This window comes from Lepeophtheirus salmonis, chromosome 10 (genome assembly GCF_016086655.4).
Source record: "Lepeophtheirus salmonis chromosome 10, UVic_Lsal_1.4, whole genome shotgun sequence".
Taxonomy (NCBI): Eukaryota; Metazoa; Arthropoda; class Copepoda; order Siphonostomatoida; family Caligidae; genus Lepeophtheirus; species Lepeophtheirus salmonis.
Genome location: NC_052140.2, coordinates 7,940,259 through 7,951,735, shown reverse-complemented (window position 1 = coordinate 7,951,735; position 11,477 = coordinate 7,940,259). Strand labels below are relative to the sequence as shown.

At 31.9% G+C, this 11,477-nt stretch overlaps 3 long non-coding RNA genes across 3 annotated transcripts; all 3 read left to right on the top strand.

Moving 5' to 3' along the window:
• Positions 1–2,483: 2,483 nt before the first annotated feature.
• LOC139906522 (uncharacterized) lies at positions 2,484–4,285 on the top strand. The gene is made up of 3 exons (XR_011782103.1): positions 2,484–2,985; positions 3,028–3,156; positions 3,209–4,285. It is a non-coding gene; the product is annotated as an uncharacterized lncRNA (long non-coding RNA).
• A 1,045-nt stretch (positions 4,286–5,330) lies between these two features.
• On the top strand, positions 5,331–5,810 carry LOC139906498 (uncharacterized). Its single transcript, XR_011782055.1, has 2 exons — positions 5,331–5,432; positions 5,495–5,810. It is a non-coding gene; the product is annotated as an uncharacterized lncRNA (long non-coding RNA).
• Positions 5,811–6,480: 670 nt separating this feature from the next.
• Positions 6,481–9,133, top strand: LOC139906499 (uncharacterized). Its single transcript, XR_011782057.1, has 2 exons — positions 6,481–6,769; positions 6,845–9,133. It is a non-coding gene; the product is annotated as an uncharacterized lncRNA (long non-coding RNA).
• Positions 9,134–11,477: the final 2,344 nt, after the last annotated feature.

The following is an 11,477-nucleotide window of genomic DNA, read 5'->3' as shown; positions in this document are numbered from 1 at the left end:
GCGCCAAACTTTTATTTTTGATTAAAATAAGGGTATTAAATAATATAAGTTAAAGTTGGTGCATCTTTTGACATAATTTTTGTTTAAATAGGGCCACTATGAGCGGAATTATAGCCACTACATCAGTCCAACGCAATAGTCCCAACTTTGAGTGGGCCTAGAACGGCCCGTGTAAATCACAGAATCCTAACATTTCACACACTCTCTTATTTTATATAGAAAATCCAGTTCACCAAAAATTATCAAAACCTTTGATGGTCATGTCGTGAGGATGTGTACACTTGACGTGAAATGACCCGTATATATATATTGGCCATTTTATTATTTCTAAGAAGAAATGTTGGCTATCATATAAATGTATAGCTACGCTTTTAATAAAATATTACGAAGAAATAGTATAATCAGTATCGAATAAAATACTATATAGGATTTTAATATTAATAGAACTAATGATAGTCTGGGAGTACATTTGAAATAAATAGGAGTTGGAAAGGTTGACGTATTTGACTAACTACTGGATGATTTTGTGGATTTTTTCTGTTTCTTTTTGGATTAAAGGTTGCGTGTTACAATAAAAGTGACGACGTGTGCAAAGAGCAATCAATGCCGTCTGATAAAGAAAGTAAGACTTCAATAATTTGATAGCAAAAAGGAAAAAAACTTTAGCCCTTTTTGAAAAAAAAAAATACTATTTTTCAGCATCTTAATTCAAATACAATGTATGTCAAATATAATACAATCGTACATACATAAAAAAAAATTCTAAACATACGTATTCTAAAATATTTCTGTAATTACAAAATAATATTTTTATTAATTTTTTTCGTTATAAAAAAATTAATTGTATTGTTTGTTAGTTCTAAATTTTTTTAGTCGTTTTCTGGATTTCAGTGTTGATCAAATATATGTAGATATGATTGTACCCATAAACTTTCTCAAAAGCCTCTTAAACAAGTTTTACTGTTCTTTTCTACGAACTGATAATGACAAGGAAATTTTTCATGTTGCAAGGGCCTTTCCTCTAATTTCCTAAGGTATTTATGGTACTAGAATTGTAATACAGGGGCAACAAATAAGGTAATGGTTGTTGACCCGTCGATAAGGTTCATAAAATTATTTGATTGAAGTTTTTCATTCTAATTAAAGTTGAGTATCATTGGATTTTCTACATATCAAAAATTTGTCTAATGCAAATTTTCTAATATTTATACAGTTAGGCCAGCGAGCAATGTATTTTTATGATGGGCAAAAAAGGCGTTTCTTTTTAATAACTTGTGGACTGTGGTCCTGATTTATATATTTTAACAATGTTATGGCAAATTGCTAGTGTCTTGAGCCATCACAACAATTAGGTTTTCCTTTTGGTTTTTTTCACAAGTGAGCATAAAAGTTAAGAAAAATTTAATAAGTTTAACATGTTCATTACTTCTTTTTGTTTTTTTCTGAATTAGTCATGCTTGGAAAATTATGAATCTTGGCCATCTGCCGTCCTCAATGCATAATTTTATTGTAATTTTATGTAAGGAAAGATGCTACAAGCTGCTTATATACATATTTTTGTCCTAAGCAAGAGCACCCCAATATATGATTGCCTCACCTCAGCATTTATTTCAATAATTATACTAGTACAATAAATAGGAGACAACCAAGGTTAATAGAAATACAAGGGAATACCATCACGCGTGTACGACTGATGTTTGACTTCCACCACGCTTTTAATATTGACGTCATAGTAGATGAGTAGTTGCGTGGTTTGTCAAAATCTGTTTGTGTTGCCTTGGAGTCGGTAGGATACATCAAATTGAAAATCCTAGCAAGCCCGATTACATGATGATCTAACCTTGTATTTCTATTAACCTTGGAGACAACTAAATATGCTTTACACCCTATAAAATTCTACATAAAAAATAAAGCAAAAACAAGATATAAACTCTAAATTTTACAGTTGCTTAAACACATTTTAGTAAATAAAAATCATTATATACTCGTATAATGTTTTAAAAACAATGAATATATATACCAAGGAACTGGATTAGTCACTATTTTCCCTTTTTTCCTCTTCTTCCTTTGTAGTACCAGAAGATGAAAATATTCCTTCTTCTCTTCAACAGTTGACTATAATGTGAGTTCTACTTAAATTCAAGCGGCATCCATTTGGATTATTTGAAAGATACCTTAGTTAATCATTAAGGTGATTAATTAACCATGCCAAACGCCTGTGGTATGGGCCAACTGAGGAAGAAAATCCCGCCTCACGTTTCAACCCACCGGCTCCCTGCCAATCCCATTCGAAGACAAAAGTGGATTCCTGCCATAAAAAAGTTTGAAACAATTATGATTATCAAAAAGATTAAAAAAAAGTTATAGTTGTATGCTCACTTAATTTTTGCCCAAAATGTTTAAGGACCTTATTCTACTAGTATAATTGAGAGGCTTTTTAAATATATGGGGAAAAAACAAAATTAAACAATTAAAATCGATGATTTCACTTATGACTCATTATGAGTAAGGTTGATAATTTTGTTAAGACTACAAAAGCGTGCGAGGAGAAGAGAAGAAATAGTTATGGCAGCATTGATTGAATAATATACATCTTCTATCAAGAACGTTATCATTTCCGCCTTTATTATTTAATATTAATATAATATTAGATGCGATAGAGAACTGAATAAAATGCCTGAAATAACGTCGCCTTCTGTCTGGATTTCTGAAAGTGGAGGCCCAGGAATTTGGAAAAATACTTGCCCTGTCTAGAATTACACGCCACTCATTATCCTCATCTCATAACAAGAATATGGATAATCATCTATAAAATCAAGTTAACGATGAATACATCAAGTCAGACTTTAACCTTGATCTCACAAAGATGCTTATTGCATGTAATTTAACCTTATCAATTGCTAATCATTCTACGTTCAAAAAATTTAAGGAGAAATACATGGGTAAATTCTTCCCTTCCCGAGGAGCCATCATTAATTAATGCATGTAATTTAACTTTATTATTTAATATTAATATAATATTAGAAGGATGTTGGTAATGATGTCATTTATAGAAATACCCCGTCGTAAATTGTGAAGTTAAGATAATTTTCAGCATGTTTAGAGTCATTCACACCAAATTACGAAATGGAACTCTGAATTTTGTACCATCTAACAGTAAGTATTCCTGTTTTTTTAAATCTAATCATAAAATATGATTCTATTTTAGCTAAAATTATCAAGAATCATGATTCACAACTCATTAAATGGCAAAAACAAGTACTTAAATGGTCACAATAACGGGAGTTGTAGCTTTGGATGGTTTGCAACTAGTTTGTCTGACATTAGTGCCCTCACTTAAAGACTTGGGTATATATATTACATATACATAATAATATAATATTACATATTTAATAAATATTACTTTTTTATCACTTATCACCTCATCTCATAACAATGAGTATGGATAATCATCTATAAAATCAAGTTAACGATGAATACATCAAGTCAGACTTTAACCTTGATCTCACAAAGATGGTTATTGCATGTAATATAACCTTATCCATTGCTAATCATGCTACGTTCAAAAAATTATGGTTCATAAACCCCAAGAAATGGTCTTAAAAAAACTCATAAAAGGCAAAAATAACTGCTCAAATGGTCACAACAACGGGGGTAGTTACATTGGGTGTAGCATTATAATTAGCAATTGTGCGTATCCTTCATGATAATAGTATGCTGTTATACAAGCATAAATAACGTGGGGAAATCTTTTTTGATGCCCTTAATAAGGAGAAATATCGCCGGACATTACTACTAAAGCGTTAAAGTACTACTTTTACGCTTTAATTACTACATAATTAGCTTTTGCACTAAATCTTTACGATGGATTTAATTCTAACCTTTTTTTTTATTAGTATATTTATTGTCTAATTTTATAATCTTGACATTTACTTTCTTATTAATAATTATTTAGATCTCATTCGTTGAGATATATCTATCCTGTGCACATTTGTATATAGCAACTTCCACATTAGGAAAAAAGGGTGATGATCTTTTTGATTAAACTCCACGTTTGGCTTGTGTTTAACAACTTAAAGTTATGAGATATTTAACTGGATTCCGATGTCAGAACAAGAAAATATTATTTGGATCGATCTATTATTTCAATATTCTGTATTTATAATTTATTGTTATTATTAGTTATATGATTACAATTGATTAATTTTGTATATTTAACATAAATTAATTATGGTTTATTTTTTAGTATGTAGGTTATATTTAATTTAAGCCTTCTTTTTAAACTTGCAACTTTAAATATATTTCGAAATACTCTACTTTATCGTTTCATTAGTTATTATTCTGAGAATATGGTTCATAATTAATTATAATTTTATGGAGTGTGACGTTTTCAAACCTACTGTAACGGATAAAAAACGTCTAACATTTTGCTAATAAATACTTTCGTTATACCCTCAAAAATCAGAATACAACAGGCAGATGATAATCACATCAGTATTTTAAACAATGATACCATAAGTCTTTCTCCCCCTTCTACTTGCACGCGTTTTCCTCTACAAAATTATCAACTTTACTTATGAGTAAGGGTGATAATTTTGGTAAGAATAGAAAAGCGTGCGAGGAGAAGAGAAGAAATACTTATGGCATCATTGATTAAATAATATACATCTTCTTCTATCAATTTTTTATCATTCCCGCCTTTATTATTCAATATATAATAATATTAGATGGAGATAGTCGATAGGGAACTGAATAAAATGCAAAAAATAACGTCGCCTTCTGTCTGGATTTCTGAAAATGGAGGCCTAGGAATTTGGAAAATACTTACCAGATGAGAAACAGATCGTTTGTCGGATTTGTCGATATAAATGTGCCTTTAGTCCCCTGTCTAGAATTACACGCCACTCATTATCCTCATCTCATATCAAAAACATGGATATTCATCTAAAAAATCAAGTTAACGTCAAGTCAGACTTTAACTTTGATCTCACAAAGATGCTTATTACATGTAATATACCCTTATCCATTGCTAATCATCTACGTTCGAAAAGTTTATGGAGAAAATACACGGGTAAACATATCCCTTCCCAAGGAACCATCATTAAATTAATGGAGGATGTTGGTACTGATGTCATTTATAGAAATACATATAAAAATGTTTTGAGTCATCCACACCAAATGACGATCAAGTTATCAGTAAAAAGTATTTACGAATTTCGAAAGTGAACTCTGAATGTTGTACTATCTAACAGTAAGTATTCAATTTTTTTTAAATCTAACCATAAAATATGATTCTATTTTAGCTAAACATATCAAGAATTATCAGTAAAGGACAAAAACAACTGCTTAAATGGTCACAACAACGGGGGTAGTAGCTTTGGATGGTTTGCAACTAGTTTGTCTGAGACTACTTACTTCGCTTTAAGACTTGGGTATGATAATTAGGTTTTCCAATATTACATAGTCAATAAATATTACTTTTTTATCACTAAAGGCTTAGCTATGGTTGATGGGCTCCAAGAAATGGTGTTCAGAAAACTCATAAAAGGCAAAAACAACTGTTTAAATGGTCACAACAACGAGGGTAGTTACATTGGGTGTTGCATTATAATTAACATTTGTGTATATCCTTCATGATAATAGTATGTTGTTATATAAGCATACCTAAATAACGGGGGGAAATCTTTTTTGATGCTCTTAATAGGGAGTAATATCGCCGGACATTACTACATAATTAGCTTTTGCTCTAAATCTTTACGATGAATGTATTTCTAACATTTTTTTATTAATATATTTATTGTCTAATTTTATGATTTTGACATTTACTTTATTATTAATAATTAGTTAGATCTCATCGGTAGAGATATATATATCCTGTGCACAATTGTATATAGCAACTTTCACATGAAGAAGAGGGGTGATTATCTTTTTGATTAAACTCCACGTCTCGCTTGAGTATTGCAACCTAAAGTTATGACATATTTAAGTGAATTCCGATGTTAAAACAAGAAAAAATTATCTGGATCAATCTATTATTTCAATATTCTGTATTTATAATTTATTATTAATAATAGTTAAATGATTTTAATTGTTTAATTTTGTATATTTAACTTAAATGTTTAATGGTTTATTTTTTAGTATGTAAATTATATTTAATTAAAGCCTTCTTTTTTAAACTTTGAGCTTCAAATATATTTCAAATACTCTACTTTGTCGTTTCATTAGCTATTATTCTGAGAATAAGGTTCATTATGAATTACAATTTCTTGGAGTGTGACTTTTTCAAATCTACTGTAACAGATAAAAAACGTCGAAGTCAATTATACGTAGTATATCTTCATTAAACATTTTGCTAATAAATACATTCGTTATACCCTCAAAAATCATAATAAAGCAGGCAGATGATAATCACATCAGTATTTTAAACAATGATACCATATGTCTTTTTTCCCCCTCCTCCTTGCACGCGTTTTTCTCTACAATATTATCAACTATACTTATGAGTCAAGGGATAGGAATCCTAGTAGAAAGAAAAAGAAAATCCCCATTGGGAAAATGAAGAAGCCTCGCTTAAAAGAAGAAGCTGTTCCTTGCATTCACCCAAACTTACCCAGTTATCTATCCATTCCTTCAACATCAAGAAAATCATCTACGGCCACTTCAGCTTCTCGCTTTGAGAAAGAGATAGAAAGGATAGATTCAGCGTCTTAAGTTTTTTTCGAAGCTGAAAAAATCCCTCCATTTGAAACTGTCAGCTCCTTATTGAAAGGTAATTCATTAATCTGGTTTCCATCTCTGTTTTTTGTTTAGAATCACTTTCACGGTTTCTTTTTCTTCATTTCAGAAGGGAACATTTCTCTACCCAGCGGATTTCAAGTTCTTCAAATCAAACCCAAAAGTATAGATATTTTCCAATTTTGTCAGTGTGAAAATGAAGACTCCCTGTGGTAGAAAGAGGAATAATTATAAAAGAAAATCTGAGCTTCAAAGCTTTTCTTCAAGGTTGCATAGTACCTACTCATCGTCTTAAGCACTTAGTTAAGAAAGATGGAATACTTACAGAAACTTCACAAATTCCAAACATTTTGTCTCTTTTGAAAAGCATTGAACTAGAAAAAGAAGAATTTCTTATTTAAGGTGCATTGAATAACTTGGAAGAAAAAGTCAAAGTGGCCGAACATTCTTTCTGATGAGAAAACGATGAAGTTGGAATTTGCGATGGAACAATGCAATTTGGCTCTCGGAGACAGAAAATATTCGGTAGGTTTATTGAGTTTATCGGCAGTTCTCAAAACAACTTTTTCTGCGTGCTACATAACTCTGGTTAATGAGCTATTTTTGAGTTTCCCATCTCCCAGAGCACTTGATCGATAGATGCAGCCTTTAAAAGTTGGAACTGGATTTCATCCACATACGAATCCTTACTTGAAGCGTAGAGTACACGACCTTAATCGTCGAGAGCGTGTAGTAATCATCCTTCTGGATGAAGTTTATTGCACTCATAGAGTAGTGTTTTGTGGTATCATAAGTTATCTAGGTGGTTCTTTGAATGATATTTGCTATAATCAAGAGAGTCAAGCTTTCAATAGTAAAAAATCAAAGAAATAGTTGATACACTTACCTCTGAACTTGAAGCAATTGGATTTCATGTCGTGGCGTCTGGAATGGATAATCATGCGACAAATCGCAGCTATGTCAAAAAAGAGAATTCTTCTAAGAGAGCCTTCTCCCATCCTATCAGTGCAGAATGGGAATTTTTCACCCAACTCATCTCTTCAAATCCATTTATAACAATTGGATGATGTTTCTTTTGCCGCAGTTTTGCTCGAAGGACATGGAACACTGAAGTTATCTCATAACCGAGAAATCTACAATATTGAAATTACAGAAGGCACCAAAATTGCTCAGCTACTAACAAAAAAATTCTCGCACCTACAGCATTGGAGAAAACGTCTGTGCAATTGGCAAAATGCGGTATTCCATGAAAGTAGATTTGCTGGTCTAAAATTGTATGCAAATAGGGGCTACCCTCATTTTTGACAGAATGCCCCTTTTATGTGCCTTATTAGGGAATGGTGGAACCGTTTGAATGTGAAAGAGTTAAGTGCTGCCACAAGACTTCGAGATCCTACAAGAGAAGCAATATATCGAAATAATTCTTCAATGGTAATTTGTCAGAAAGATTTTTCCTCTCTCTTAAGTAATTGGGAAGAATTAGACAAGAAAACGGAGAAGAAGAAGGATTCATATAAATTTTCTTTGATACATCAAAATTTCTTCTCAGTGTGCCATCCAAGTAAATAAATTCCTTCCTTGGCGCTTTATTTGATTAATACCTGGGGATTTGAGTTTGTACTTACTTGGAAATTCCAATCTTACCATATTGAATAGAGATTTGAGCGATATCGAATGATGGCAGGGGCAAACTATTTCATTTGAAGACACCAATGAATTAGAATGTGAAGGAGACTTAGATTTGGAGTTTAACATCAGCAACGAACTCTGTAATTCCGAAATTGGGTTTAACAATGAAGATACTGCTCTCAATGCTACTCTCTACTAAATCGGTGGGTTCATTGCAAGGTCGGTCTCTAAAAAAATTATTGTTCCAGTTGCAAGAATCTTTGAATTGAAGAGAGTTCCTTCTATGTCAATAATATTCAAGCTACCACTGAAGAAGAACCTGAGATAAACAGTTTAATCGAGTTGATTAATAGAGGAGGACTTATTACCCTTTCGAATTGGCTCTTTTTGTCAATTTGCTACATAAAAAACTTCCTAAGTAGCATTTTGAAAAGCTCGGATTTAATCAAAAAGTTGTTCAAAGCTTCATCTGCTACAAATATTTTCAATTCTGCAGTTATCCAAAGAATAAATGGTGATGAAAGTGCATTCTCACTTCTAGATAAAAAAATGTGAATCTGGTCACAAGTACCAGGATTTATTGAGCATGATTTGATGCAAAGTATTCAATGTCAATATCAAGAACTTTGTAAGGTCAAGAATCAACATCATATCAACGACGAAAAGCTGCTAAATTATCCTCTGTGTCTTCCGAAAAAAACTTTATTTGAATATTCTTGATAACCCTTTTACATCCTAAAAATACATTCCACATTTTGATTAAGATTAATATTTGTTATTTATTTTTCTTATCATAGATAATGCAGAATTATACCTTACGTTGTATTGAAAGGTCTCAATTTAAGGGAATATATAAAAAAAACTACTGCTCCTCAAATATATCATATTTGGTTATTCATAAATTTTTGATGATATTTCAGTACTATTGACTTTATTAATCTTTTTGGTTTTTGGTACTACACTTGAACAGGTAAGAAATCGGTGGCTATCCCAGTCTATAGCTACCCTTGATATATACATAGATGTCTAATAAAATTATAGAAAAATAACAACACAACTTTTCAATAAATTGTGTATATAGAATTGATAAGGCAAAATTAATAAAATTAGGTAGATAATTCATTGCTAATTAAGTCGTAGACCATTATTCATTAAATATAGGTATGACTATATATTATTTCATCTACATTTGAAGCATTATTACTGTAATACTGATATTCCATAGCCAAGCTGTTTGGTTGGTGCTAATAATGTTTATAATGTATTATCAAAGAATTGAGATAAGGTTAACAGCTGGCTTTTAAGAAGTAGAGAGGTAATAAAATTATGTTTAGAGTACTATATTAATCCATCCTAAAGAGTTTATATCTGCCTGTCGGGTCTAACTTTCTCAATTCTGTAAACTGTGTGTGATTTGGATAGCAGACGGAATTGTAAATTTAACGAGACCAAATGTTTTGATACGTTTGATTACGTTGCTTGATACCATCCCTCTTCAATGTATGATTATGGGAAGACCTTTAAATTCTGTTTGCAAATTTCCTTTGACTGAAAGTGTAACGTACAATTTGAAAACATTTTCCTGACTGAATAGCTAAAGCTATTTCCTACATATATTTTTAGTCTGTGATTAAATCTTACATTAAATTTTCTGCTACACAACAGCCACCAAGGAATCTACACTATCGTGGTCTTCTAGAACTGAGAGGATTTCCCAGCTTGATCTTCAGCTTTGTCACTTTTTGGGGAAACGTGGCCAATATATTATTCATGACCAGGTTCTTTAATGATAGAAAAAACATATAGTTTATTATTTATTATACTAATCAAAATCTAATTTAAAAATAATGTAATTTCAACCTACTTTCAATCATTACTAAATGTTCTTCTTTTTCTGTGCAGAAAATGTTATAACTTCTTTGAATGGCTCCTTTGTCACATTTTTTTATTTACATCAAGATATTCATAGACTTTCCTCTTGTCAGTCCTTGAATAGAAACTAATCCATCTTAGTTTAAGCAATGATCTTTTTGAAAGTTCATGATTAAGTTTCCTTATTCTCTGCTCTCTCTTCTAACTTTTTGCCGATCAAGAGTATTCGAAGGAATGAACAATTTCATGCAAAATATAATTGTCAAACATAACCCTCACTCTCTTTGTTCATTGCTTACCTTTGACATTTTCTTTGTTTAGTCCACTTTTAGAAAGTCTATCCAGTCTTTGTATTTTAGAAGGCCTAACTTCCCCCCCCCCAAAAAAAAAAAATTGCTTGAACCATAAACTTTTTTTGTCATTCGGGCATATTATGCAGCAGAGAAAAAATCGAATATTTGATTTTCCTAGGATTCTTTTATTTTTTTTACGCCCTTCTTTTGTAACTAAGTATATCTTATTTCTTATTGGTCATATCGGGTCATACGTTAAGGGGCTGTGAAGGTGTGTGTATACTGCAAACGATTTTGGAGGGTCTTGCACTTGACCGGTTCAGTCGGGAATTGTTGTGCGTCAGTATGAAGGTCTCAAAGGAAGAAATTCTTCATATTTTACATTTTTCCTCACATGAAAGGAAAGACACTTCAATTCAGAAGCAGATTGTGACTGACGAAGAAAAATGGATCACTTTTCAAGTGACAGAGATCGTGTTCGACAGCCAACAAAGCGGCCCAGACCATGACCAAGCCAGGATTGACGGCCAGAAGGTGCGTTTGGTGGGATTGGCAGGGAATAATATACTATGAGCTGCTCCCAAACGCTCTAATATGCGCTCTACTATGAACAACTCGACCGTTTTAAGTTGACAATCGAACAGAAGCGCCCAGCATTCTTGGATAGGAGAGGAATCAAATATTATCTAGACAATGCCAGAGCGTACGCATTTATGATGACGCAGTAGAAACTCCGGAAGCTCGGATGGGAAGTTCTTATTCATCCACTTTATAGTCCAGACCTGGTACCAAGTAACTATCACCTGTTCCTTTTTATGGACAACGTCTTTGGGGGTACAAATTTGGCCTCAATGGAAACTTTGAAAATTTGTTTTCCGAGTTTATTTTTCAATAGGGAAGGGCATTATGAATTGAATTTTCGTTGGGAAGAAGTTATCGAATAGAATG